Source organism: Juglans microcarpa x Juglans regia, chromosome 1S (assembly GCF_004785595.1).
Source record: "Juglans microcarpa x Juglans regia isolate MS1-56 chromosome 1S, Jm3101_v1.0, whole genome shotgun sequence".
NCBI classification, from domain to species: Eukaryota; Viridiplantae; Streptophyta; class Magnoliopsida; order Fagales; family Juglandaceae; genus Juglans; species Juglans microcarpa x Juglans regia.
Window position 1 is genome coordinate 7960203 of NC_054595.1, and position 25027 is coordinate 7985229.

The 25027-nt window shown below is 34.5% G+C and overlaps 1 pseudogene; it reads left to right on the plus strand.

Annotated features, from left to right (window-relative positions):
* The first annotated feature begins 18895 nt into the window (after positions 1-18895).
* Positions 18896-24756, plus strand: LOC121247275 (annotated as a pseudogene).
* The last annotated feature ends 271 nt before the right edge of the window (positions 24757-25027 follow it).

Sequence of the window (25027 nt, forward strand, 5' to 3'; positions counted from 1 at the left end):
CAAGGGAGCATCTCTTACCTTCTCTTATTTTTTGCTTTAGTTTTTCTTCTTTTTTTCCCATTAAAGACAATAAGATATTTAAGTTTGGGGGGAAAAGGATATTATTTTATTTATTTAAAGAAAATAAAAAAATAATAATAATAATAATAATAACAACAACAATAACAACAACAATATGGTTTGATGAATAAAAAGCCTAGATAAGAATATGATTATAATTGATTATAACTTTTAGGAAAAATTCTCATTGCTTAAGTCTAGTTGTTAATTCTTTACTTGATCTTACTTAATTTGATATCTTTTATGTCCAATGAATGCTTCTTATGTTCATTAATCATTTTGAATACTCAAGAGAAATTTTATATGAATTTTGTGAATTTGTATGGTCTCAACTTACTCTAGAACTTGTTTGATTACACTTGAGGCGAAATCCTAGACAGAATATTACTGGGGAAATGATTAAGGCATTCTTTGGAGCGATTGAGCATTTCAAAGCTCACCTGTTTAATTTCTTTATCCCTAATCACCCCTTTGAGCTTTACTGAATTATATTTTGGCCTTATATTTTTCTTTCTTGCAAACCTCATATTCCCTACCCTATTTGAGTTTAAACACTTATTTCCTTACCTTTCAAGAGAACTAAGTTTACATAAAGTCACAAACTCACAAGAGCATGAAATGTAAGAGAGGTAGAAGGTCTACAAGTAAAATTAATTATAACAATATTATCAAAATCATAAATTTGGGATACGTGGAAAGTCAACTCGTCTACTGTGTGGCCAACAAGAAAAGGCTAACGAGAGTCATACACAAAGGGAGTCAAAAAGGTATGGAATATTTCCATAATGAAAAAAAAAAAAAAAAAAGAAAGACCTGCCGAATAGAGGGGTAAAGAGAGAGGGGTACTTGAAAGTACGATAAAGAGAGGTATGTTGAGAGATTTACAATGATTGAGAAGAGATGTTAGAAGTGAGAATGCTCTATTTGTTCTGTTGGTCTTCAAATTTAAGTTCTCTTGTTTTGTTTGAATCCTACCTTTTCTTTGTAGCCCTCACCCTAGCCGTACATTGCAAACTTAATAAAAATCTATTAATCTTTGATGATAGTTTCTGTTCTACATTAGTGGAGAGTGATTTGAAAAACAAGCCTATTGAGTGTTTAGAAATCCATTATTTATTTACTTCTTTGCATAAAACTATCCGGGGAGTTAACGATGAAGTGAGAGTGATAAGTATGCATGAATGTGGGATGGATAATGTGGTGGAATTGAGTTTTGAATTAATTTTTGGACTGGATTGATCTTGAATGATTCCTTTGAATTATAGACTTTAGGCAATCTTTAAAGTAATAAATTTTATGAATCAAACTAATGCTTATTTTAATTGTCTTTCTTTTCTTCTTTGCTCGAGGGCGAGCAAAGCTTAAGTTTGGGGGTATTTGATAAGTGTTATTTTTATATGATTTTTATTACTCTTTTATTTATGAAAAGCGTCATTTTTTCTTCAATACTATTGATTTTATTTTGTTTCTATATATTTTTATTTATTTTCTTGGATTTGAAGGAATGAGAAGATTTAGTGTGAAATGAGAGCATTTTGGTACAAAAGAAGAGACTACGGATCCAGACCGAAGAGAGGCAGCAAGATCTGAAGAGAACCGAGGAGGTTTAGGCGAGGAGATGTGCAACCAGAATTGGCGACAAGAGTTAGGTGATAAGATATTTTACCTTCTGGGCGAGAAGACTTGGTGCAAGGCTCCAGATGACTAGTCTAAACGGCCAAACTAAACGACATTTGAGTAACAACTAGCAAAGAGGAGCAGCTTTACCATTTGGTAGGTTGGCGAGAGGGTTTTATCATCCCGATCGGGAGTCTTTCCTCTCGATTGGTAAGAGGATTCTATCACCCTGATCAAGACTTTCCTCTTGGAAGGCGAGGAAACCAGTTATATTCTGCGCACACAACATCTACTCAGTGGGAACCTTCCAAGTTCTGCAATCAATCGATCTGTTGACCACCAAATCCTCTTGAACTCCGTAAATCAAGCTGCATATCACTAAATTTTCCATTTTAGATAATTCTGTTATTCTCTGGATAATTCCTTTTATGTTAAATTTTATCTTTAGAAACTATCTTTCAGATCTTTAGGCTAGATTGTAGCCACATTTATCTTGCTTCTGGATTTAAATTTTGACATCTATTTAATCTCGTCTTGTGGGATGAATAGAGTATCAAGAGGTTTTGAGTTTTTTAGAGAGTCTAAGTTTTAAATTTCAATAATCCAGAATTTATTATTTCAGTTTCTTTCAAGGAGGCGGATCTGGGGAGCAGAGGCGAGAGTCACATGCTTCATCAACTAACTCCAACGAAAAACATTAGTTTTATTCTTTTTGTTTTCAATTTTATTATGAACTAATTCTATTTTCTAGAGTTTTGATGTAGTCTAGCATTGGACACATAATTTATATTCTAAGTTATTTTATTTTCAATATTTCCATGATTGAGTGTTTATTCCTTGTTCTTAATGCTTGCATATTTTTAACTAAATATTGTTCGATCTATTGAATCACAATGAGACTAAGAGGTGATTTGTGATTAAAACTCTAGGATTAAGCATCATTATTTGAGTGAAAGTAGAGATAGTTTACCCCGATTAGTGTGATTTGCAAGAAAAATCGAAAGAACTTAATGAATCTCCAATTAGTTAAATTCACATAGAGATATGGAGTTATTAGTTGAAAATAGTTTTGGTATTGTTCGAGAGAAAATATTGAATAGTTAAGGGATTTTTATCATCAACTTGTGATAATTGAAATTCTATAACAAGAAAGAATAAAGTGTGTAGGATTTGTTAGGTGAAATCAAACGTTCTAGATCTATTCTTATTATCTTTAAAATCTTAATTTTAATGTTATTTTCTTCTTTTTAATTTAGATAATTTATTCTTCAAATTTTGATTTTCCAAATAGTAATTAATTTAATAAATTTCAATACTCAATAGTATAATTATTCCATGTGGGTTCGACATTCGTTTTCTTTAAAATATTTTACTAATTATTACGATTTTGTGCACTTGCAAATATATTTTCAGAACAACGCTGGGCAGGGGATACATGGCTAGAATGGCAGGATATGGGCTTCGAAAAGGTGTACGACCTTTGTAAGAAAGGCATGGTCTTGCCTTGTTTCACACTCATCCTTTTCATACATGTGTACTAAACTTGACATGTGTAAATGAAGTCCAAATGGAGGGTGGTGATGATGTCATGTGTTAATGAGGTTCTCTAGTGTTTCTTGGCTGACTTGGCCTTACCTGGCATGATGACATATGGTTGATGATGTGGTGCGCTAGATGCCACGTGGAGCTCTCCAATTGGCCTATTTGGCACCCTAAAATCATGAAATTTTATTACACCATAAAATCTTAAATATACTCACGAATCCAACAGTACAATCTATTTTGTCTAATTATGATCCTAAGTGCCTCAAAAATCCAAAGAGAAAAAAGTTCCCTTAGTGGATCATAATTCAACTATGTTTCCAAACTGAAAACCTAACTAGTTTTTAATTCATGAATTTTTCCTAAATTTTCATGACATATACAATGTTTAAATAAAAAGAAATTATTTCTGTCAAATTTATTTCAGGGCATTTGCATTAATATTTGTAATCAACTTTTTCTCTATCATTTCTCAAAACCTTATAAAACAACTTAGCTCAAACCATTTCATTATTATTCACAAACTATTTATGTAACTACTCAGGCCAATAATTCTAAGTTCGAATTGATAATTTTTTGGGGCCTAAATTATATTTAATTGGCCATATTGGATAAGCCTACGAGCGATAAATTATTGAGGTTGATTAGGAGTCTTAATTAGGCTCAATAACTAGGTTAAATTCCAATTATTATTCATTGAACGAGTTAGACTCCTTTTGAACTTTAAGGATCGGCCATTAGAAATTTATTTCAATTTAAAATCATTACTGATTGAAGTCTCCTACGCAGTCTCAATCACTGCTAACCAAAATTGAATTAACTGCTAGATCATGTTTTTAAATTCAAACTCTCTTCTTGAGTGATTGTGACCGAGTCCAACTCAAACTCGTTGGCATCCTATTCTAAAAGGATACAACTCTACAAATCATCTTCACGTTTAAACTCTTTAACCGACGCCTTCTCAAACTCTAAACCACGCACATCTGCACCTTCCACTAGGATTCATGCCCCAATAGAACTCTATTACAATTCTACAAATTATCTTCACTTTAAAACTCTTAAACCAAATGCTTATATATACGGTCAGCCCATGCATTTTATGTGTATCTCATTTCTCTTCAAGCCCCGGTGTAGTTTATGCTTACCCAAAATCACGCAGATCACCTCTAGTCCACCAACATCCCTCACGTTTTCTCTCTCATTCTAGTTCACGTGATTGATTTCATACTCGAAATATTGGATTAACTCTACGAGATAAATAGCTTAATCATAAATTAGGATTTGCATATGCTAGCTAGTTATGTATATTATTTTAATCATAAATTAGGATTTGCATATGTTAGCTAGTTATATATATTATTATTAAAACAAGTGTTTACGTACCACGCATGTTATAATATTTGTAGGCAGGTCATTCATTATGTATGTATTATGCATCTCATGCATCTTATGTTGCATAAGACACGAAAGTTTTCTTAAGATCAAGTGTAAGATAAGCTCATAATAGTTAATCAGATGTTCATTCATATGCATAGTACCAATACAATTTATGGGTCGATGTGCAAGCCACAGAGATAAGCATGGTCGACCATAGTATGCTTGAATACTATTAGTGGCTCCCCTTGCGACCGTTGGATGTGGAGTCGGTGTATAACATTGCACACAAGGTTAAGTGTGTGGGTTGGTATGATAAATAAGATTAGTCATGCATGTTATAGCATACGCATGAATAGTCATGATTTTAAGTTTTAAATATGAAATATTTTATGAAAAGCCATATGTTAAGTATGTTTACGTTATGATAAGTTTCTTACTGAGTCATCGACTCATTTTAGTTGTTTTATTTTTTTAAACCACTCCAGATCAGAATATTTATGAAGGCAGAGTTGCAGGATGAGACTTAGTTCAGCATAACAATAGCCTAGATCATGTACAGAGATTTTAAGTTATGATTTTTGTGGCACGAATTTTGATAAATTTTGATAAATTTTAATAAATGCTTTCATGCACTCTCATTTATGATATCAGTATTTTAATACAAAACGACTCTATTTATTATAATAATAAATTTTAATAATTGTTGGGTGAATATATCAATCCCATTGCTAAGGTTGTTATTTATTTAGACTTGAATTGAATTTGGAGTGTATGATGGTTGATGCGTAGCGTGCTAATGTGTGCGCCTAAAGGATTAGTGAGGCATCAGACCAAAATATGAGATGATCAGAATTTTTTGAATATTAGGTTCAACTAAATGATTTAGTAAAGAGACATGGAAATCATGTGGCGGATAAGTATGTAAGTTATTTGAGATCTAGCAAATTCCAATGATGGAATTTTTATAAGAAAGGGAGTTTATAATGACCCGACCCAATAATTCTAAGGTCAGAATATTGGTAATTTTTAATCGGCCTAAATTATATCTAATGGGTCATATTCGATAAGTCCACGAGTGATAAATTATTGAGGTTGATTAGGAGTTTTAATTAAGCTCAATAACTAAGTTAAATCTCATTTATTATTTATTGAACGAGTTAGACTCATTTTAGAATTTAAAAATCGGCTATTAGAAATTTATTTCAATTTAAAATTATCACTAATTGAAGTCCCCTATGCAATCTCAGTCACTATTAATCCTATTTTAAATGAACTACTAGATCATGTTTTTAAATTCAAACTCTCTTCTTAAATGATCGTGACTAAGTCCAACTCGAACTCAAACTCATCGACATCCTATTCCAACAGGGATACAACTCTACAAGTCATCTTCACGTTAAAACTCTTTAGCCGACTGCCTTCTCAAACTCTAAGACATGCACATCTCCACCTTCCACTAGGATTCATGCCCCGTTAATAGAACTCTATTATAATTCTACAATTTATCTTCACATTAAAACTCTTAAACCGACTCTTTATATATATGCTCAACCCCATGCATTTTACGTGTATCTCATTCCTCTTCAAGCCCCAGTGTAATTTCTGCTTATCCAAAATCACGAAGAGCACCTTTAGTCCACCAACATCCCTCACGTTTTCTCTCTCATTTTAGTTCGCGTGATCGATTTCATTCCGGAAATATTGGATTAACGCTACGAGATAAATAGCTTGATCATAACTTAGAATTTACATACGATAGCTAGTTATATATATTATTATTAAAGCTAGTTCTTTGGAAGCCAGTGTTTACGTATCACGCATATCATGATATTTGCAAGCACGTAATTCATTATGCATATATTATGTATCTCATACATCTCACATTACATAAGAAACGTAAGCTTTCATAAGATCAAGTGTAAGACAAACTCATAATAATTAATCAAATGGTTATTCATATGCATAGTACCAATGCGATTTATGGGTAGATGTGCAAGTCAAGGAGCTAACCGTGATCCACCATAGTATGCTAGAATACTATTAGCGGCTCCCTTGCGGCCGTAGGATGTGAAGTCAGTGCACAATCTTGCACACATGGTTAAGTTTGTGGGCCAGTATGATAAGTAAGATAAGTTAGATAAGCTAAGATAAGTCATGCATGTCATAACATACGTATGAACAATCATGATTTTAAGTTCTCAATATTAGATATTTTATGAAAAATCGTATGTTAAATATGTTTACGTTATAATGAGTTTCTTACTAAATCATCGACTCATTTTAGTTGTTTTATGTTTTTAAGCCACCTCAAGTCATAATATTTATGAAGGTAGAACTGCAAGACGAGACTTAGTTCAGAGAGGCGTGACAATAGCTTAAATCATGTACAAAGATTTTAAGTTATGATTTTTATAGCACGGACTTTGAGAAATTTTAGTAAATGCTTCCTTACACTCTCATTTATAATTTCAATATTTTAATACAAAACGACTCTATTTATAAGGAATTTTTGTACTTGACGATTTCTTTAGAAAAAGAAACAAATATATTTTTAAATCAGGTTCAAAGATAGCACTACAACTCCTGTGATCTTCTAAAAAAAATAACATCTCTCTTTACTGTGAAAAGTGTGGTGTTACAGTTGGTATCAAAGCCCAGGTCGAAAGATTCTATAGACTTTTCAAAATAAAAGAGAAGAAAACGTTTTGCCAAAAAAAAAAAAAAAATCTTTTTAGAAGGAAAAATGAATTAAAAAAATAGGTCAAGATCTCCTTAAGGCAGGTTCTACTCTGTAGTAAGTATTTTTAATGAAAATTAAGAATGATAAATTTTAGATACATGCATGTCAAAATGCACCTACTACATGAAAGGGTTTTAGCACAAAATGTAAGGAAGTTTCTAAATATGAGATTAGGAACCTTTGATTTTAAGATTGATTATGCATCTTGTTCATGAGGAAATAGTCTTGTATTTTGTAGAGTCTTATTTGAAGAAATTAGGAATGAATTTAATGGATTTTGAAGTTATGACATAGATTTATGTTCAATGTTTGTATTTATGATGTTTGGTGGTACTCTTATATTTTATAGATAATGCGATTCTATCGCCATACGAGTTGTAAGATTTAGAACTCGTACTTTGGAGAGTCTTAGGTTACAATTTATTGAGATTATTATTTTAGGTAGAGAATTTTATTATTATTATTATTTCATGTGGAAAGTTTTATTTATGAGGAGATCATGAGTTACTATTGTATGTGGAGTTAAGATAATTGTTGGGTGAATTTATCAATCTCATTGCTAAGGTTGATATTTGTTTAGGCTTGAATTGAATTTGGAGTGTACGATGCTTGACACGTAGCGCGCTGACGTGCGCATCTAAAGGATTAGTGAGGCATCTGACCAAAATATGAGACGATCAGAATTTTTTAAATATTAGGTTCGACTATATGATTAAGGAGTAAAGAGACATAGAAATCATGTGGTGGATAAGTATGTAAGCTATTTGAGGTCTAGCAAATTCCAAGTACGAAATTTTTATAAGGAAAGGAGTTTGTAACGACCCATCCCAATAATTTTAAAATTGAAATATTGATAATTTTTATTGGATCTAAATTATATTTAATGGATCATATTGGATAAACTCACGAGAAATAAATTATTGAAGTTAATTAGTATTTTAATTAGGTTCAATAACTAAGTTAAATCCTATTTATTTTTTATTGAACGAGATAGACTCCTCTTAAAATTTAAGGTTTAGCTATTAGAAATTTATTTCAATTTAAATCATCACTGACTGAAGTCCCCTACGCAATCTCAGTCACTGTTAATCCTACATTGAATGAACTACTAGATCATGTTTTTAAATTCAAACTCACTTCTTGAATGACGTGACCGAGTCAACTCGAACTCGAACTCGAACTCGTCAACATCCTATTCCAAGAGGGATACAACTCTACAAGTCATCTTCACGTTAAAACTATTTAACCGGCTGTCTTCTCAAACTCTAAGCCATGCATATCTCCAACTTCCACTAGGATTCATACTCCAATAGAACTATATTACAATTCTACAAATCATCTTCACATTAAAACTCTTAAACCAACTCCTTATATATACACTCAGCCCCATGCACTTTATGTGTATCACATTCTTCTTCAAGCCCCAGTGTAGTTTCTGCTTACACAAAATCATGCAGAGCACCTCCAGTCCACTAGCATCCCTCACATTTTCTCTCTCATTCTAGTTCACGTGATTGATTTCATGCCAGAAATATTGGATCAACAATGCGAGGTAAGTAATATGATCATACCCTTACACGTATGTACGATAAACGACATGTCTTAAATATTATGCATGTACGCCCTCTATTGGAATCCCCTTTTATGCACCCGAGTCATAAATATCATGATTTTATGCATAAGTTTCGTGTTAGTTGCAAGACATGCATTAATTATTTTATGAAAATCCATGATTTATGTGAATATTTGTGTATTAAATTATTTATGAAAGTTTATTATTTTATGAAAGAAGTTGTGCATCAAAATATTTATAAAAAATCATGATTTTATGTGAGAAAATATGTATCACAAAATTTTATAAAAGAATGCGATTTCATTTGAAATTTATGATATGACAAGTATACAAGTATGAATGATAAGTTGCGTAATGGGTTATATTATGATATGAAGGCGATACCATATGTTATGGGCATATTGCATTGCCAAGTTGTACATGCTAGTAGTGCACCTAGTGTATCTTCCTTATGTATGGATTCTACAACCTGCGGATACGGACGGAATCAGAATTACTTAAAATCTCTAACCCTAAATCACGGGGGTCGACAGTGGGTACTAATCTGTGACAAGTGAAAGATAAGTTCACGTTTATGTTATTTATGTATGTATTTATGAGTATGCATATTTTTCAAGAAACTTTATGTTTATTATGTTTATTGTATTATGTGTTGCTTATTGAGTATTCGACTCATTTTTTGTATGTTTTTATTTTTTTTAACCACCTCAGGTGATGATATTTATGAGGATTGGACTGCTGGACAGGATTTGGCCCAAGGAGGCGAGACAAAGACCTAGATAGTTTATGTAATGCTTGGTTTTATGATTTATTTTGATAAGCACATGAGACTTTATTGAATTTGAATAAGTGTTTCCACATATTTTCTTTTAAATTTTAAGTATTTAATAAAGATTGTATTATAAGGAACCTTTGTACCTAAAACTTCCTTTATAATAAAATAAAATATTTTTAAGTCAAGTTCATTAATAGTACTTCAATTTCTCCAATAATTTTTAAAAATAATTTTATTTTTAAACTAGCAAAGCGGGATGTTACAATTTCACTACTATTCAACGCACAATACTGAAAAACGTGAAATGTTTTCAATTCAACTAAATAAGTAAAATTATAATTGAATTAATATAATCCAAACTCAACTTATCACCATTTAAATGCAACATGACATTACTTATTTAATTATAGTTGACGAACCCGATTTGTCAACGCTGTTGGAATGGTTGATATAAACGGGTGCTTTATTTTATTTTATTCTTTTGCAAAACTAAAAAATAGAAATTAAGTCCTTGTTTGGATTGAAGAACATTTCAATTTATCTCATTTTATTATTATAATTTTTTTAAATTCTTATATAATATATAATAAATAATTTAATATTTTTAAATTCTAAAATAAAAATAATATTTTAATAATATTTTATTTAATTTTTAACTTTTAATTATTTCAATTCACTATTCAAACTTTTTCATTATACTTTGTGGCCGGTGTTATAATTTAGATACGTGAACGTGTGTGTGGTTAGATTCTACTAGGTTCAATCTGACTACAATGACCCATTTGAGCCAGATAGGCTGCCACGTGGCAACAAAAGGGAACATCTCTGCCACTCAAAATGTGTGGACAAAGTACCCTGTCCTCGTCGAGTTAAGATAAAACTACACATGAGGTTGGTCAGCCAATAATTCTACGTTCTCAATTATTGGGAGCCTGGGACACGGGGACTTTCATGAATAGTAAATAAATAATATTTTTTAATATTTTTGTGTAGTTGTCCTTACAATGAGCTAGGGGTGGGTTTTGGACTCGGATGCTGACCTTTGACTTCGATCAGAATCGGAATTCAACTTCAATTGAAGTTTGGAATTAGAGTTCGGAACTTTGGTCGGAGTATATGTGGGCTTACCCCGCTCAAATTGGGCCATGGGCCCATGACCCAATATCCAAGACCTAATTATTGGTTCATCCTTGTTTAAAAATATTAAAAACAAAAAGATAAAATAATGTAACTCTAACGAGTTTTGCATGATGGTAATCATGATATTGAGTTTCTCACCAATAAAGGGGCAAGGGGATTCTCCATCCCACATTGCGTCCGTCTCAATCATCCACAATTAGTCTGGAGTTTACAACTAGGTCTACAAAATCATATAAATTATAAATTAAATAATGAAGACATTAAAATTATGTAAATAATCATTTAAAACCATTAAATTACCACATTCAAGCTTATAGCTCTCGGCATCAACAATATATCTACTCTAATTAGCGTTGAACTTAACCAGTTTTGTGTGCAAACGAGGGTCTCGACAGTGGTTTGACACAATGAATTCTGATAATCATCCAAGACACGACTTCCAGTTCTAAACACCGACTAGAGGCAACCGTAGTGATTGTAATGACTAGTACATCCCTAGCTATTCAGGAAAGGGCCGGAAACTTGCTAAAATTCACCTTCCACCAAGTTAATATAAAAAATGTTTCACTATGTGCCTTGACATCTTACATAAAGTAAAGCTCAAGCTCAAACTTACACTACCTAATATTCCTCGATGCATGGTTTTGATGATACCGTCGTAACTGCAATAAATTTGAATTATGTGCATGTGTGTCATTTAAGGAAAATGTCGAGCCGATCAGGCATGAAGAGCTATCACATTCGGTTGAAAACTGACCACTGTTGTTGTAATAGCTATATAAATCATCAATATCACATTTAAGTTCTCTAATAAATTGATCAGCATCCTCATAACCAAGGACGTCCCTAATTCAAAATTCTGGAATCACCAACTTATATCAGGAGGTCAAGGATCGCAACTACAAATAATAATCTATTTATCTTCTCAATATCTCCAATATTTATTATATTTGTATTTCATCCTTATACTCATAGCATTCAACAAATTCACATTGTCAGCACAACTCTGTTGCAAGTGGTCAAAAAGTCATGAAAGCCCCTCGAAGTACATGTTTGCAGTAGGATATTTTTTCTCAGATATCTGCATAGTTATGTCATAAAATAACTTCAAAATTTGAATAAAATACCTGACATTGACCCAATCAACTATGTCCGACGCACCGAGCTCCCATCTCCCCCAACTAACTCTAGCAAAGCATACCTCATGCCCCCATCCTCGACCTCCATCCCCTCAAACACTAGTTGGTACTTTTGTGCTACATTCAATATCATGTATGTAAAGTTCCATTGAGTTGGAACATCCAGTTACAACATACTGGAAGATAAGATCTCAAGCTATTCGGCTATTGCCTTAAACTGGCGAAGCCGCTGTGGGGAAGCTCTCATATATCTCACAAGGTTTCAAACTTTAATAATGGAATCATCAATCTCCTTCAACTCCTCAGAAACTATGAGGTTGATGATTTGAGCACAACATAGAACATGAATAAACTGGTGCTCACGAATGATATCATCATTTATCGTCGTATTCCTCCTGAACCAATCAATGACAGTGTCATTCACACTGTTATTGTCAACCGTGATACAAAGCACTTTTCTAATCAACAATTCTATGAAACCAATAATCCACTTCTGCAACGTCCACTCACTGTCAATAAAGTGGGTTGTGATAATCATGTAGCCCACATTTTGTATGGAAGTCCACGTATTAGTCGTAAATGACACTCTCTGGCCAGTGACGACAAACATTTCCTCCATCATTGCTTTCTCCTTGGCATGCCTCTTCAAACCACTCGGATGCGAATCATATTACGGCAAATGGGAAATCAATCCCGAAGGAGGATAAGGCTATGAGAAAATCACAACGGGTTCACACCCGTTCCCAAAAGTTGAATCTATGACTGATAAAATTTTTTTCTGGAATATTAGAGGGCTGGGCAGTTCTAGAGGAAGATTGAAGAAGCTGCTTATTAAATTCAAGGTTTCTTTATTTGCTATCTCGGAACCATTTGTTGATGATACTCGTATGGCTTCTCTTGGGTGTGTTTTGGATTTTAATCATTATGCTTCAAATGCTAATCAGGGTGGTAAGTTGTGGGTGTTCTGGAATAACCCAAACATCTTTGAAATTGTGCTTTGTACGACCTAAACCGTGTCTGGTTGGTTTAAGTAGGATGCTCACCGTGTTTTTGTTACTTTTGTCTATGCTAAGTGCTCTTATGTTGATAGAAGAGAACTTTGGCATGACTTAGAAGAGAGGACCGATATGGATCAGCCTTGGTTAGTTTTGGGTGATTTTAATGTTATTCGCAGGGATTCGGAAAGAGTTGGTGGGAATCCTCGGCCTCTTATTTCGATGTTAGAGTTTAACGATTGTATAGATCGTTGTGGTTTGTTGGAGATACCTAGCTCTGGCCAGCGCATGTCATGGTGTAATGGGCATGGGGGAGTGTCTAGAAGTTAGGCAAAATTAGACAGAGTGCTCATGAATAATTTTTTTGCCAGCCTCTTTCCTTCTGTTCACTTCAATTATTTGAGTCGTAAATCTTCTGATCATTGTCCGATGGTTGTGTTCTCAGATCATCCTGCTACTTCCTATGGCCCTTCTCCCTTTCATTTTTTGAATATGTGGTGTTTACATGATGGGTTTCTAATGTGTGTGAAGGAAGCTTGGAACAAGCAGGATGCAGCGTCTGGTCTTCTTAAGCTGTCTATTCGTTTTGAAAAGAACCAAGCTAGTGCTTCGTGCTTGGAATAAAAATGTATTTGGTAGGGTGGATGTGAATATTCGTGCGCTGGAAGAGAGGTTAGATTTACTGGAGAGCCAGCTTCAATCTAGTTTTTCTGAGGAGCTTGAGGATGATTTTGTGGCTACTAAGACCGAGCTTGAAATATGGGAGAAAAGGGAAGCTTCTCGTCTAGGCCAAATTGCTAAAAGGAAATGGTTGACTGAGGGGAATCAAAATTCGAAGTTTTTTCATTCAGTTATTAACCAGAGGCGCACCAAGGGGCGTATTAATAAAATGGTCCTTGCCGATGGGAGAGTTTTGAATACTGTTGAAGAGGTTCATGAGGAGGCTGTGGTTTTTTTCTGTAATTTCCTTTCTGATGTTTCTGCGGTGGAACTTTGCGACTTGTCGAGGATTATTGAGAAGAAAATTTCAAATGAAGAAAATCGTTGGTTATGCGTGGCACCTTCTGAATTGGAAGTGAAGCAAGCTGTTTTTTCTATTCCAAAGAATAGTAGCCCGGGACCTGATGGTTTTGGATCGGGTTTTTATATATCTTGCTGGGATATTATCAAAGAGGATGTGGTAGAGGCTGCTAGAGATTGCTTTAGGGGTGCGCCCCTATCCAGGTTTTATTCTTACTCTTTTATTGTTCTTATTCCTAAAGTGCCTGAGTCTTCTGGTTTTGATAAATTCCGTCCTATTAGTTTGTGTTCTGTGGCTTGTAAAAAAATTTTGAAGATTTTTGTGAATCGTCTTAATTCTGTTCTTGATAGTTTGATCTCTCATGAACAAGGTGCATTTATTCCTGGGCATAGTATTTTTGAGAATACTACTCTTGCTTAGGAGATGGTTCAGTCACTGCATAAAAAAACTGTTGGTGGTAATGTTTTGATAAAACTTGATATGGCCAAGGCGTATGATAGGGTGAATTGAGATTTTTTACTGCATGTGATCCGTGCTTTTGGTTTTTCTGAAAATGTTTGCCAGATTATTGCTAATTGTGTGCAGTCTCAATAGTTTTCTATTATGATGAATGGTACCTTCAAAGGCTTTTTTCAGTCTGCTAGGGGTCTTCGTCAAGGAGATCCTCTTTCTCCTTATCTTTTCATCCTCATGGAAGAAGTATTGACGCTGCTTCTCAGAAAAAATTATGAGGATGGTCGGATTGGCAAATTTAGTCATCCTATTGGTGCTCCTTTGGTTTCTTATCTACTTTATGCTGATGACATCCTTATTTTTACTAATGGGGGTAAGAGTTCTATTAAAAATTTGATGCATACTCTTGATATTTATGAGAGGTGGTCCGGTCAACAAATTAGCAGGGATAAATCTGCTCTTTTCCTTTCTAAGCTGATCTCATCTTTACGTAAGAGGAGCTTATTGAGTCTTACGGACTTTAAGGAAGGTAAGTTTCCTGTTACCTACTTGGGTGTGCCTTTGGTTTCTGGTAGATTGACAACCCGGGTTTTTGAACCGTTAATTGATAAAATCAGGAAAAAAGTTGCCAGTTGGAAGTTTAAACTGTTATCGCCGAGTGGTAGATTGATTTTAGTCAAGCATGTTTTAAATAGTATGCCTATTCACTTATTCTCAGTTATGTGTGTGCCTTCCATATCATTGTCTCGTATTCAAGCTTTGTTTGCTATTTTTTTTTTTTTTTTTGGGAGAGAATGATGGTAAAAGAAAATATCATTGAAGGTCGTGGAGCAATATTTGTTTGCCTACTAGAGAAGGAGGGTTGGGCGTGAGAGATCTTAAAGAGGTTCAAAAATCTCTTCATATGAAGTTTTCCTTCCGTATTTTGTCTTCCAACAATCTTTGGTCTGATTTTTTTCGTGCCAAATATCTTCATCATGGCCATTTTTCTACTTACAAGGCGAGGCCGACTGATTCTAGATTCTGGAGATCGATTGTAAAGATGCTGACGGAAGTTATGGATAATGTGAATGTCCTTGTGCGTGGTGGTAATGCTTCGTTTTGGTTTGATAGATGGTTGGCATCGGGTCCACTTTCGATACGGGTGGCAGATGTTATTAATAACAGGTTGCATCTTCAAGATTGTTGGTCCAATAATTTTTGGGATGAGGATTTTCTTAGGGAGCTGGTTAGTGAGGAGGTTGTTGAGGAAATTCTTCAGATGCCTATTAATGTTACATATGGTCCAGATTTGTTTGTGTGGAAACCTTCCACTGATGGTAGGTTTTCTACTCGTATAGCTTGGGAGGTGGTGAGAAAGAGAGGTCATGAATTACCTTGGCATGATTGGTTCTGGCACCAGCTTCTTCCTAAACGTATTTCTATATGCTTGTGGAAAATTTGGATGGATTGTCTGCCAGTGGACGTTCGGGTTCAAAGTAAATGTGTGTCTCTTGCCTCTGCGTGTGACTGTTGTGATAGGAGGTGTATGGAAGATATCAACCATATTTTTTCTATGGGGGCTGTGGCTTTTGAGGTCTGGTTGTATGCCAGTATTGCTTTGGGTATTCCTTGTAGGCGCAGTTTATCGTGGAAAAATAGAATAGCTGCCTGGTTTTCTTATGCTAAAAAATCCTCTTTTAAAGGTACTCTTGTCGGTTTAATTCCTTGTATCATCACTTGGTGCCTTTGGAAGAGAAGATGTAAGGCTAGAATGGATGGAAAGTATGATTCGGTTGTGATTGTTTAGAGAAGTGTTCAGGTGTGGATTAAATCTTGGCGAATAATATCAACTCAGTTAGTAATTTATCCATGCACGACTTGAAGATTTTGGAAGATTTTAATTTAGAGAGGCCTCGCATTCTATGAGACTTAGTAAAATTGTTAAACGGTCCAGGCCTCCTACGGGATGGGTGAAGCTTAATTGCAACGAGAGTTGTAGAGGTAATCCTGGTAATTCTGGAGGGACGGCATTATTAGAGATTGGAATGGTTTGGTAAAAGGGGCTTTTTCTGCTCATTATGGGGTAGGTACGAATAATGGCGCTGAAGTGAAAGCAATTATGGATGGTATTAGATTATGCAAACAGCTCCATATGGTTAATGTGATTATTGAAAGTGATTCTCAAATTGTTGTTGATTGGCTTTGTAAGGGTAAATGCTCTTTGTGGTATCTATGAGATTTTTGGGAGGTTTTGTGCAAGGAGCTTGAGGGGATAAATTTTGTAGTGGCTCATCAATTTCGGGAAGATAACAGTGCAGCGGATTTTCTTGCTAGAGAAGGCGAAATGGGTACGAATGTCACGTATAATAGCAATCAAGACCTTCCCAGGTATTTAAAAGGTATTATGAGGCTGGATTTTTTAGGCATCCCGTATTTTCGGCATTAGTCTACGTTCCATGTTTGCTTTTTCTTTTTCTTTTTTTTTGTTAGGCTTGTTTAGATGTTTTATGTTTTAATATAGGCCTGTTAGATTTTATTTCGTGTTTATTTATAGGCTTGTTTAGACTGTTTGTTTTTTTATTTCTTCTGTTTCAGTTCTTAGTTGGTTCGTATTTGGGAGGTTTTTGTTTTCATTTCTTATCTGTAAACTCCTTTATATTTGGCTTGTAACTACGGTATTCCTCCGTCATAAGTAAAGGTTTATTAATAAATTTGAGACGGGACCACTACCATATGGCTACCGACTCTTTGGTAAAAAAAAAAAAAAAAAAAAGTCTCTTTTCACAATACTATTTTAAATCAAGGAATTTTTTAATAAAATAACTTTTAGATTAGTTATAAAAGTATAACCAAGTCATTAGCTTATGTGCACTCGATTGTTGAGTTAAAACAATGCGCGGTACTCCGTGTGATTACTAGGTCAAATTGGTATTTTAATTTTTTTTAATTTTTTAATTTATATTTTTTTTCATTTTAAAATATTTTAAAAAAATATAATATACTAATAATTACTTCCTTAACTATTAAGTAAAAAAAATTAAAATAAAGAAAGTGTCAAAATAAGGTATCAAATTGGTTTAAACTAAGTTATTTCATACTTAACTTAAACCAATTTGAGGTATCAATGAGGTATCATATCAATACACTTTTTGATATGATGCAGTTTAAGTTATTTTATACTTAAATCATTAAAAATGTGGTTTCATTAACAAATCTAATTAAAATTAATAAAATATAAGATGAAGAAAAATATTTTTCTTTTAAAAAATACTACTTTTTATTTTTAACTTTTGTAATATTTAATTATATTCGTTGATATATATTTCAAACAAGTTGTTCATAACATTAAATATGGAATTCCCCGACCACGGAACATGCATAAATTTTGAGCGGGTAGGGGAGCCGCGTCAGGGGGCCATGCCATATTAATCAGCGGGACCCAGTCTGGCTTCTCCATGTGTCATTTTATCATATTAAAAAACGCGCATATCTCCCTCGGGCATTGCGTTCTGCAACTATACCCAGCGGGAGCTTCCCCCTTGACATTCCACTGGAGATTCGGCTTTTCGCTGATTTTTTATCGGGCAGCGAGGGAGAAGATGAGCTTGAAGAAGAAACCAGCGACGAGGACACGCGTCGGGAACTACGAGCTGGGTAAAACCCTGGGTGAGGGCACCTTTGCCAAGGTCAAGTTTGCCACTAACGTCAACACGGGTGGCTGCGTTGCCATCAAAATCCTCGACCGCGACCAAGTCCTCCGTCACAAGATGGTCGAACATGTAAAGCTTTTATCTTACTCTAAAAACTTCTACGATCTATTGTTCGTTTTCTATCTATTTTCCATTGAATTATGATTAGTCAAGACGTTAAGATTTACACCTTTACACTACATATTTGGGTGTTGTAAATGTGATCCGCGTGCCACGTCTTGTAATGGTGGGACCGAGCATGCCAATGTGCGTCTACGGCTGAGTGCCACGTCTCACTCATGGGACCCAACATTGCGCATGTGTGGTGGCAATAGTTGCCCTTGAAAGGTCTACAACTGATTATCTACTTGTAATAGATGGTGTAAAATGGCATTCCCTGTTTAATATTTATTATTTTCATGTTCTACGAGCTTCGCAAGGTTAGAATAATCTTGTATTGTATATATGATTAATTACTGTTAAACCCAGAACAGCGGATGTTGTATTCACCACTTATTGCAAAAGTTTAACATGATGAGAAAAAATAGATTTTATTATTTATTTTTATATTTTTCACTTCCTTACGTATAGGCAGACTCTTCCTTAATAGGTGGGCTAACATGTAGAATATTTAATCAAACAGGGTAGAGTGTAGAGTTTGAGTTTGAAATTAAGACCTCTGTTACAATATCATGCGAAATCATCGCTTATCATAAAATGTTAAACTGATGAAAAAAAGTAGATTTTATTATTTATTTTTATATCTTAACATTGATGCATATTTTCACAGCTAAAAAGAGAGATTTCGACAATGAAGCTGATCAAGCATCCAAATGTTGTTAAACTTTTTGAGGTACCTGCAGTTACTTCTATTTCTTCCTTTCTTTTGATTTTTTTCCTAATATAATTTTCTTCTTTTTCCTTTTTTTGGTTGGGGTCATTGTGGCACGGTTTGTTCAACAAAGTGCATTCTGGTTTATTTACGCACAAATTAATTTACGTCGTGGTCAAATAAAAGAGAACTGAACAGCTTGTTCAAAGGAACTGAATAGCAAGATATAAGCCAATTGATTGGTAATCTTTTGCAAAATGTTGTTTCTATATTCAGTTTATTTCTATTCTATATTGTCGTAAAAATTATGAGAATGTTAAGTATGCGGAAAATTACACTTCACCCCTCAAACTACCACTCCTTTTGCAATATTGCCGCCGTGCTAATAAAATTGTTGCTAGATATAAGTTGCAGTGAATCATTTGTTAAGATATGGATGAAAAATAGGTGTTCAACTCCTTAAAAGAAAATATTCTATAAGTTGGGCCAATGTCTTAAAAGAAAATCTAACTCACGTGAGAGGGAGTGCTGGGGTACTAATTAACTGAATAAATTCAAATCTTCTTTTAAGTTTGATTTTTTGGGACAGTTGCTGATTTAATAAGAATTTTTTAATTAAATAAATGGGTTCGTATTTGGTAGATAGAATTTTCTTAAATGGGTTTATTATTCGAACTTTGAGCTTTAACCTTTACTTTTAAGGTGTAGCCATCATGCAGTGGGTTGGGCTCAAATACTCTTTTTTTGGCAATGGAGAATTACAAGTAAAATGTCAATCAAGTGGCAAAGTGCAGTTTCTTGGGTGGAACTTTTAGCTTAATTTAACTCTCTCTCTCCCTCTTCCCCACCCCCCCCCCCCCCCCCCAAAAAAAAAAAAAAAAAACACTCTCCGCATTGTCATTAAACATACAGATCAGGCATTGGGAATTTGGGAAGGTTATGAATAGAACACAATTTTCCCTTTTTGCATATAAAATCACATGCACACAAATGCTCAGACACATGCATCTACTCTATTGTGGGCATCACAAGCTAAGAGTTATCAATGTGCAATGCACTCCGAGTTGCACGGTAGTGAAGATGGTTTCAACATATATTTTTGAACTCATGTCTTCTGTTCTCATGCATAGGTTATGGCAAGCAAATCAAAGATCTACATCGTTCTTGAATTTGTTGGTGGCGGCGAGCTCTTTGACCAAATAGTAAGAAATTGAACTATATAATTGAATGATGTTATATGTGCAATGTGCATCCCATGGTATTTATATTTTGTGGTCGAGAGCTGCTAAAATCACGGGAGGAAAATCACAGTTCACGGGCACTGTTCATGTGAGTGTGCCCTCGTAAAATTCCCACGTGATTTTAGCATTGGTGTCATATGACAAGTTTCATGTTGGGTTCTTGTATGTGTAATCACCAACCAATGGTTAGTAACCTTCCATTTACACAACAGATTCCCTTATTTGTTCTCTCATTCAGGCCAAGCATAGGAGACTTAAAGAGGATGAGGCCAGGAGATATTTCCAACAACTCATTAATTCTGTGGATTACTGCCACAGTAGAGGCTTGTACCACAGAGATTTGAAGGTTTAACAAACTTCCTAACCTTTCTGCTTCGACATGATGCTTACTGGGTGTTTTCAGAAATGATCTCATCTTTCTTAGGTAATTGATTTAGTAGGTTGTGAATTATCATTAATGTAGTGTTCTGCATCATTTGCAGCCTGAGAATCTTCTTCTAGACTCATATGGTGTCCTTAAAGTTTCAGATTTTGGATTGAGTGCGATCTCACAGCAAGTACGGGTAAGTGGTGTTCCACTATTCCCTAGATTCTACTGGTGTACATCTTTTACCATTGGCTTTCACTGTTTGGGTTAGGTTTTCATTCCTGTATTAAAGCTGCTGAGATATTTGAAGTCACTTCTAATCTATAAGTGGTTACAAATGCCCACAAACACAGAGGTTCAATTTTTGGGGAAGAAGGGGTGTCTTATGGTTGGTGTGAAAATTTCTATCCTTCTTCCCATTGTACTTTGTGAAACCTCTCATGCATCATTCTTTTTTCCTTTGAAAGAAGTAGACATAATGCAGTATACATTTCATTAGCCTCTTTTGGGGGTTTCCACTTTAGCTGCAATTGCCAACTCTCTAAGGTGAATCATGTCAAAGCCTTGTTCTCGTATAGCTGCTTTTAGTGAAGCTACCAAATATGGGAAAAGGAAAAGAAAAAACTTAACTCTTGATTGTGCCCCTAATGGTCACACTCTATTACTATGCTCTGAATTCATATGCTTCTCCCATTGCATTCTTGCCTATAGAAGGAACTCAAATGTGATAATTCATGCAAAAGAAAGAGTCCTTTCTTGTATACATGCTCTTGAACCCTTCTCTCTCTTTCTTTGATCAAATTACTTGGTTACTTATTTAAAAAGAGTTGTCCCCTGTTGTCAATATTTGTCATTGTCTTTACTAGAACTTGCATTGAAATTCAAGCTTATAAGGAAATTCCAGAGCCAGTCTTCCTGGATATGCTTCTGTCATTGCCTTCTCTATTACAGAGGAGGGCAAAGAAGACCTGTGGATCTCTTTGAATTCTTTTGGATAAATTCCGTTTAATGTTAGTAGCACTGCTTTAACAACTTGCTTTTGATTTTCCTTTAATTGCATTGTCAAAGGATTGGATTGCTTTAACTCAATCCTCATTAGCTCATTCAAACTAGTGATGAGGCTAAGTTTTAAAACAGATTTTAGAGTTTTCATAATTAGCTCACATATTTCCTACTTTTACCGAGTCAGTTGATCACTTATTTCGACGCCTCATTCAGAGCTGTGAGCAAGTTGAGTTTTAGAATTTTGGATGGTGGTATTGAGTTCTTTACGATATTGTGACCACTCATTCTTAGTTATTTTGTGGTAAAAAATGTGGAAAGCTCTCATGAGCCTGTATATTTTCATATTTTTATATAGGATAATTTGTATTTGTTTTATCTTTAGTCATACATGTTTCAGTATAGATTACATAGGGCTCACTTATTTGTTTTTGTTAGTGAAAACCGTGTTACTTTTCCAAGGTGAATGGGTGATTTATGGGGGACATAAGCATTATACATCATGAAGACCTTAGTTAAATTTCTCTTATTGCAGGAGGATGGGCTGCTTCATACTACCTGCGGTACCCCCAATTATGTTGCTCCCGAGGTATCTACCTAAAAGTTTATGAATCTAATAGAATGAATTAGTGAAACTCTGTATTTGATTTCTGACATGTGATGCTGTTGTATTAGGTGCTAAATGACAAAGGTTATGATGGTACAGCGTTTGATATTTGGTCTTGTGGGGTCATTCTCTTTGTTGTTATGGCTGGGTACTTGCCTTTTGATGAACCAAATCTCGCTGTTTTGTATAGAAAAGTAAGTCTTTCCAGATTTTGTATCCCTTTTTGAACAGTGAGAATCTCATTTGTCTGATCGTTGCATTCTTTTGAACTTCAGATTTGCAAGGCTGACTTCACATGCCCATCATATTTTTCAACTGGTGCAAAGAAACTGATAAAGCGTATTCTTGATCCAAACCCTCTTACAGTGAGCTCCACAGCTTTTCTTATAAGAAATTTCTTATAAGAAATTTATTTACCGTCTTTCTATCCCCTCATTTCCTAAATTTTATTACATTGTAGATAGGTTAGGTGAGCAAAGGGTAAATGAAATGCTTCTTTTTCTTCTTTTTTTTTTTTTTTTTTTTTTTTTTATCAGGGTATATGAAATGTTTAAGATACGGCATTCATAGCATTCATTATTTTTGTTAAAATTGTGGTGCTATATGTCAGCGGATAACAATTCCTGAAATCTTGGAAGATGAATGGTTTAAGAAAGGGTACAAGGCAGCATACTCTGAGGAGCAGCAGAATGTAAATCTTGATGATGTAGATGCTGTATTCAATGACTCAGAGGTAAGACTTCTTGGTCCTGTTTTCCATTTATTTATCTTAGTGAAGATGTCCGGTTAATGTGCTAGTTACTGGCTTTTAATAAAAATTAGTTCACCTTCCTAGTTACTGGCTTTTATCAAAGTAGTCCATCTGCTAACATAAATATGAGACCAAGTTCCTCCTGAATTTTGTTCTATGTATGCTTATTCTGCAGGAACATGTTGTTACAGAAAGAAAGGAGAGACCTGTATCCATGAATGCCTTTGAGCTTATATCTATGTCCCGGGGTTTTAGTCTTGAAAATTTGTTTGAGAAGCAGACGGTATGTATGCATGTAAAATTTCTCTGTTTTCTGGTCATGCATATTACTATTGGCATTGATGTGTCACCCTTCGAAATTTCGGGAGAGTGAATTATCAATGGTGCATCATATTGGTGCTTTGGGATTTTTCATGGTCTTTCTGGAAACCCATTGTGGAAATCTATTTTATCTCACCACAGGCAAAATCATCCTGAAACTCAGATAACCATGGTAGTTTAATTTTTCCAGGTGGATGGCATTTTCTGTACAGATTTATGTTATATGTATTATGGATATCTGTTATCAATGTTTAATGATCCTCACTATGTTTCTATAAATTTAACTCTACAGGGTCTTGTGAAGCGAGAAACCCGTTTCACTTCCCAGCATCCTGCAAATGAAATCATGTCTAAAATTGAGGAAAGCTGCAAAGCCTCTTGGCTTTAATGTTCACAAGAGAAACTACAAGGTAATAATTCTCACATTAGACGTATTGATTGAATTTCTTTTGGGTAAGTTCATACTGATTGGATTTGCTTTGTTTGAGGTGGTATTTTGTGTCCAAGTTATTTCATTCTGAACTGTAAGTTCTACGTTTAGAAATTATTATGTGCACATGTTTCTTAATTTCCAACAATTCCAGATGAAGTTACAAGGTGACAAAACTGGAAGGAAGGGCCACCTCGCTGTCGCAACTGAGGTATGCAGTTATTCTTCTGATAATATAACCTAAAAACGCTAGGGGCCCTGCTTAAAAGTTTTATGGTACCATATCAGAATATTGTGTGCAATTGATGTATTCTCAACTTCAGGTGTTTGAGGTGGCTCCTTCCTTGCACATGGTAGAGCTTCGAAAAACTGGCGGCGACACATTGGAGTTTCACAAGGCATGCCAACTTTTCTTCTACTTCTATTTTTTTAGCTTTGCTTGGTTTGGTTAGGTTCGTGCTTGTTTGGATACAAAGGTAAGATGAAACGCTTTATCTCATCTCATCTAATTTCAATTAATAATTTCACTACTATTCACAAACTATCTCAACTCATCTCATCTCACTATCTAAACGGACATAATGCCTTAATTTTTCTCGAGTTTTTAAACTTTTAAGAAGTGAAAATTATAGTAAACAATCATGTGAAGAGTTTTCTGTATTACCTTTTTCCTCTTTTCTGTCTGAACTAAATTGAAGGGTGTTGCAAAAAGTATTTGAATTGCTAAGTTTTTGCTATTTATTGATTTGGTTATCAATGCTCTGGTCATATGGCAGTTCTACAAAAGTTTCTCGTCTGGATTAAAAGACATAATGTGGACCAGTGAAGAGTATACTGATGGACTGAAGTAATCTCTATCTTTCTCTCCCTCTCTCTGCGTGTTTTGTGTGGACACTATATTTCATTGACTCCACTGATTAATTGTCCAAGCAGGTCATAGTCTACTGTGCCTTTGAATAGTGTAGAAATTGCATTTGTGGACAAAGTAGCAGACGGATATCCACTTTTGGAGAAACTAGCAGCATGTGTCCGCTACTATCAGTCTGAATGGGTTCTTGGAAAGCAATACCAAAGGCAAAGAATCACAAGCCATGGAAACTAGGATTGAAAGTAAACAAAACTACTCAACAAATTGCACTAGATCGGCCGCTTGGTCAAACTCAAATTCGACTCCACTCGATTTATTTACTAGATTAAGTGGTCATGACCACATTATTATAATTGAATATTAAACAATAGAATGCCTATAAAACTAGGCCCGGCTCATATAAATTTGAATAACTTCAAAAAAAAAAAAACTTGAATAATTTCGGTTATAGTATTATTTTTATATCTATAATAAGAGTTTGTCACCTATATAATTTTTGAATAAA